This window comes from Mustelus asterias, unplaced genomic scaffold (genome assembly GCF_964213995.1).
Source record: "Mustelus asterias unplaced genomic scaffold, sMusAst1.hap1.1 HAP1_SCAFFOLD_1730, whole genome shotgun sequence".
NCBI classification, from domain to species: Eukaryota; Metazoa; Chordata; class Chondrichthyes; order Carcharhiniformes; family Triakidae; genus Mustelus; species Mustelus asterias.
Window position 1 is genome coordinate 1 of NW_027591675.1, and position 6,152 is coordinate 6,152.

Below are 6,152 nucleotides of genomic sequence, written 5' to 3' on the forward strand. Positions count from 1 at the left end.
GGAGACCCGGGGGGGGAGTGGGAGGAGACCCGGGGGGGGGAGTGGGAGGAGACCCGGGGGGGGGGTGGGGGAGTGGGAGGAGACCCGGGGGGGGGGGGAGTGGGAGGAGACCGGGGGGGGGGGGGGAGTGGGAGGAGACCGGGGGGGGGGGGGAGTGGGAGGAGACCCGGGGGGGGGGGGGGAGTGGGAGGAGACCCGGGGGGGGGGGGGGGAGTGGGAGGAGACCCGGGGGGGGCGAGTGGGAGGAGACCCGGGGGGGGGGGGCGAGTGGGAGGAGACCCGGGGGGGGGGGCGAGTGGGAGGAGACCTGGGGGGGGGGGGGGGAGTGGGAGGAGACCAGGGGGGGGGGGGCGTGGGAGGAGACCCTGGGGGGGGGGGACGAGTGGGAGGAGACCCTGGGAGGGGGGGGGGCGAGTGGGAGGAGACCCTGGGGGGGAGTGGGAGGAGACCCGGGGGGGGGGCGGGGGGGGGCGAGTGGGAGGAGACCCGGGGGGGGGCGAGTGGAAGGAGACCCGGGGGGGGTGGGGGGCGAGTGGAAGGAGACCCGGGGGGGGGGGCGAGTGGGAGGAGACCCGGGGGGGGGGGCGAGTGGGAGGAGACCCGGGGGGGTGGGGCGAGTGGGAGGAGACCCGGGGGGGGGGGGGGAGTGGGAGGAGACCCGGGGGGGGGGGGGGCGAGTGGGAGGAGACCCGGGGGGGAGGGGGGGGGCGAGTGGGAGGAGACCCGGGGGGGGGGGGGCGAGTGGGAGGAGACCCGGGGGGGGCGAGTGGGAGGAGACCCGGGGGGGGGGGGGCGAGTGGGAGGAGACCCGGGGGGGGGGGCGAGTGGGAGGAGACCCGGGGGGGGGGGCGAGTGGGAGGAGACCCGGGGGGGGGGGCGAGTGGGAGGAGACCGGGGGGGGGGGGGGGGCGAGTGGGAGGAGACCCGGGGGGGGGGCGAGTGGGAGGAGACCCGGGGGGGGGGGGGGGCGAGTGGGAGGAGACCCGGGGGGGGGGCGAGTGGGAGGAGACCCTGGGGGGGGGGGGGGAGTGGGAGGAGACCCTTGGGGGGGGGGGGGGGAGTGGGAGGAAACCCTTGGGGGGGGGGGGGGGGAGTGGGAGGAGACCCTTGGGGGGTGGGGGGTAGTGGGAGGAGACCCTTGGGGGGGGGTAGTGGGAGGAGACCCTTGGGGGGGGTGGTAGTGGGAGGAGACCCTTGGGGGGGGGTAGTGGGAGGAGACCCTTGGGGGGGGTAGTGGGAGGAGACCCTTGGGGGGTGGGGGGGTAGTGGGAGGAGACCCTTGGGGGGGGTAGTGGGAGGAGACCCTTGGGGGGGGTAGTGGGAGGAGACCCTTGGGGGGGGGCAGTGGGAGGAGACCCTTGGGGGGGGGGGTAGTGGGAGGAGACCCTTGGGGGGTGGGGGGGTAGTGGGAGGAGACCCTTGGGGGGGGTAGTGGGAGGAGACCCTTGGGGGGGGTAGTGGGAGGAGACCCTTGGGGGGGGGGTAGTGGGAGGAGACCCTTGGGGGGCGGGGGGGAGTGGGAGGAAACCCTTGGGGGGGGGGGGGGGAGTGGGAGGAAACCCTTGGGGGGGGGGGGGGGAGTGGGAGGAAACCCTTGGGGGGGGGCAGTGGGAGGAGACCCTTGGGGGGCAGGGGGGGAGTGGGAGGAGACCCTTGGGGGGGGGGGGAGTGGGAGGAGACCCTGGTGGGGGGGGGGGGGGGGGAGAGGAGGAGACCCTTGGAGGGGGGGTGGGGGAGGAGACCCTGGGGGGGGGGGGCGGAGGAGGAGACCCTGGGGGGGTGGATGATGGAGATTGGGAGGACCTGGTTTGGGGGGGGGGTGGGGGGGGGATTGGGAGGAGACCCTGAGAGGGGTGGATTGGGAGGACCTGGGGGGCGGGGAGACTGGGAGTACTCGGGGGTGACTGGGAGGACCTGTGGGCTTTTGCCTGGGAGGACTCAGGGGGACGTGGGGGGAACTGGGATGTCTCAGTGTTTGACTGGGAGTTGTTTGAACTAAAAAGTTTATAAATTAGTCACAAGTAAGGCTTACATTAACACCGCAATGAAGTTACTGTGAAATTCCCCTAGTCGCCCACACCCCGGCGCCTGTTCGGGTTACACTGAGGGAGAATTTAGCACCCTAACCAGCACATCTTTCAGACTGTGGGAGGAAACCGGAGCACCCGGAGAAAACCCATGCAGTCACGGGGAGAACGTGCAGACTCCGCACAGACAGTGACCCAAGCCGGGAATCGAACCCGGGTCTCTGGCGCTGTGAGGCAGCAGTGCTAACCCACTGTGTCACCACCAACCTGGGGGTTGCTGGAGCCCATTATCTCGGATTTTATAGCTCAGCATTTTAAGTGGCATAATCAGACGGTCAGCATGGATTTACAAAGGGGAATTCACGTGTGACGAATCTATTGGAATTCTTTTGAGGATGTAACTAGTAGAATTGACCGAGGAGAACCAGTGGTTGTGGTTTATTTAGACTTACAGAAGGCTTCCGACAAGGTCTCACATAACAGAACATGATGTGAAGTTAAACCACATGGGATTAGAACATAAGAAATAGGAGCAGGAGTAGGCCATCTAGCCCCTCGAGCCTGCCCCGCCATTCAATAAGATCATGGCTGATCTGAAGTGGATCAGTTCCACTTACCCGCCTGCTCCCTATAACCCCTAATTCCCTTACCGATCAGGAATCCATCTATCGTGATTTAAACATATTCAACGAGGTAGCCTCCACCACTTCAGTGGGCAGAGAATTCCAGAGATTCACCACCCTCTGAGAGAAGAAGTTCCTCCTCAACTCTGTCCTAAACTGACCCCCCTTTATTTTGAGGCTGTGGCCTCTAATTCTAGTTTCCTTTCTAAGTGGAAAGAATCTCTCCACCTCTACCCTATCCAACCCCTTCATTATCTTATAGGTCTCTATAAGATCCCCCCTCAGCCTTCTAAATTCCAACGAATACAAACCCAATCTGCTCAGTCTCTCCTCATCTCTGGTATCAACCTGGTGAACCTCTGCACTCCCTCCAAGGCCAGTATATCCTTCCGCAAATAAGGGGACCAATACTGCACACAGTATTCCAGCTGCGGCCTCACCAATGCCCTGTACAGACGCAGCAGGACATCTCTGCTTTTATATTCTATCCCCCTTGCGATATAGGCCAACATCCCATTTGCCTTCTTGATCACCTGCAGGCTGGGTTTTTGCGTCTCATGCACAAGGACCCCCAGGTCCCTCTGCACAGCAGCATGTTGTAATTTCTTTCCATTTAGATAATCCAATTTGCTATTATTTCCTCCAAAGTGAATAACCTCGCATTTGTCAACGTTATACTCCATCTGCCAGATCCTCGCCCACTCACTCAGCCTGTCCAAATCTCTCTGCAGACCTTCTACGCCCTCCACACGATTCACTTTTCCACTTATCTTTGTGTCGTCTGCAAACTTTGTTACCCTACACTCAGTCCCCTCCTCCAGATCGTCTATATAAATGGTAAATAGTTGAGGCCCCAGTACCGATCCCTGCAGCACGCCACTAGTTACCATCCACCAACCAGAAAAGCACCCATTTATTCCGACTTGCAGGTAATGCCTTGAGACGGATAGAAAGCTGGTTAGCAGATAGGAAGCAAAGAGTTGGCATAAATGGGTCTTTTTCTGATTGGCAGTCAGTGACTAGTGGGGTTCCGCAGGGATCTGTGCCACGACCCCAACTGTTCACATATATTAATGATACGGTGGCACAGTGGTTAGCACTGCTGCCTTGCAGCGCCAGGAACCCGGGTTCGATTCCCGCCTTGGGTCACCGTGCGGATTTTGCGTGTTCTCCCCATGTCTGCGTGGGTTTCTCCCACAGTCCAAAGATGTGCGGGTTTGGCAAATTGGCCATGCTAAATTTTGTCCCTTAGTGTCAGGGGACTAGCTAGGGTAAATGGATGGGTTTACGGGGATAGGGCCTGGGTGGGATTGTGATCGGTGCAGACTCGATGGGCTGAATGGCCTCCTTCTGCACTGTAGGATTCTATGATTTGGAAGCGGGAACTAAATGTGTTATCTCCAAATTTGCGGATGATACAAAGTTGGGTGGGAGGGTGAGCTGTGAGGAGGATGCAGAGATGCTTCAGCGTGATTTGGACAGGCTGAGTGTGTGGGCATCGGCACGGCAGATGCAGCATAATGTGGATAAATGTGAGGTTATCCACTTTGGGAGCAATATTAGGAGGATGGATTGTTGCTTGAATGGGTGTAAATTGAGAGGTGGATACTCAGCGAGACCTTGGAGTCCTCGTGCATCAGTCGCTGAGAGTAAGCGCGCAGGTACAGCGGGCAGTAAAGAAGGCAAATGGTATGTTGGCCTTCATAGCGAGAGGATTGGAGTATAGGGATAGGGATGTTTTTGCTGCAATTGTACAGGTGAGGCCACAACCTGGAGTATTGTGAGCAGTTTTGGTCTCCTTATCTGAGGAGGATGTCCTTGTTATAGAGGGAGCGCAGCGAAGGTTTACCAGGCTGATTCCTGGGATGGCGGGTCTGTCATATGAGGAGGAGACTAAGTCGGTTAGGATTATATTCACTGGAGTTTAGAAGAGTGAGAGGGGGATCTCATAGAAACTTATAAAATTCTAACAGGGTTAGACAGGGTGGATTCAGAAAGAATGTTCCCGATGGTGGGGGGAGTCCAGAACTAGGGGGTGATAGTTTGAGGATAAGGGGTAACCTTTTAGGACTGAGGTGAGTAGAAATTTCTTCACCCAGAGAGTGGTGGAATTCACTCCCACAGAAAGTAGTTGAGGCCAAAACGTTGTGTGATTTCGGGAAGGAATTAGATTTCGCTCTTGGGGCTAAAGGGATCGAGGGATATGGGGGGAAGGGGGGGATCAGGATATTGAATTCGATGATCAGCCATGATCAAAATGAAAGACGGAACAGGCTGGAAGGGCTGAATGGCCTCCTCCTGCTTCTAGTTTCTATGTTGGTGAGGCCACACCTGGAGTATTGTGTGCAGTTTTGGTCTCCGTTTCTGAGGAAGGATGTTCTTGTTATAGAGGGAGCGCAGCGAAGGTTTACCAGGCTGATTCCGGGGACTGATGTATGAGGAGAGATTGACCAGGTTAGGATTGTTTTCACTGGAGTTCAGACGAATGAGGGGGGGGATCTCATAGAGACTCATAAAATTCTAACAGGACTGGACAGGGTAGATGCAGGGAGGATGTTCCCGATGGTGGGGGGAGTCCAGAACCAAGGGGGTCACAGTCTGAGGATTCGGGATAGACCATTTAGGACGGAGGAGACATTTTCTTCACCCGGTGAGCCTGTGGAATTCATTCCCACAGGAAGTAGTTGATGCCAAAAACATTGAATGTATTCAAGAGGCCGGCTGGATATAGCACTTGGGGCGATCGGGGTCAAAGGTTACAGGGAGAAAGCAGGATTAGGCTATTGAGTTGGACAATCAGCCATGATGGTGATGAATGGGGGAGCAGGTTCGAAGGGCCGAATGGCCTCCTCTGCTCCTGCTCCTATCTTCTCTGTTTACTGGGAGGACATGTGTGGGTTTGACTGGGAGGCCCTGGCGGGAAGGGTTAATGGGAGGACTTGAGGGGGATTGGGAAAGATGTGTAAGTTAAATGGATTAGCCATGGTAAATGTATGGAGTACAGTTAGAAGTCTCACAACACCAGGTTAAAGTCCGACAGGTTTATTTGGTAGCACGAGCTTTCGGAGTGCCGCCCTTCATCAGGTGAAGGAGCAGCGCTCCGCAAGCTCGTGATTCCAAATAACCTGTCGGACTTTAACCTGGCGTTGTGAGACTTCTTACCGTGTCCCAACCCCAGTCCAACGCCGGCATCTCCACATCATGTGTGGAGTTACGGGGATGGGACATTGCAGCACGTCTCTTAGAGAGTCGGTGCACTCTCGACGGGCCGAATGGCCTCCTTCTGCGCTGCAGGGACGCTATGGGGTGGATTGGGGAGACACAGCTGTGGGGCAAGAAACAGGGAGGGTGTGGACCTGGAATCTGTCGAGGACTGGGAAACGACCAGAGGTGGATAGAGTGGGACGTGGAGGAGGGGGGATGGGTGGATGCGGAGGGGGGGGGGGGGGGGAGTGAGATTAGGATGGGGGTCAGGGGTGAATTTCTGCTCCCTCCCCCCCCC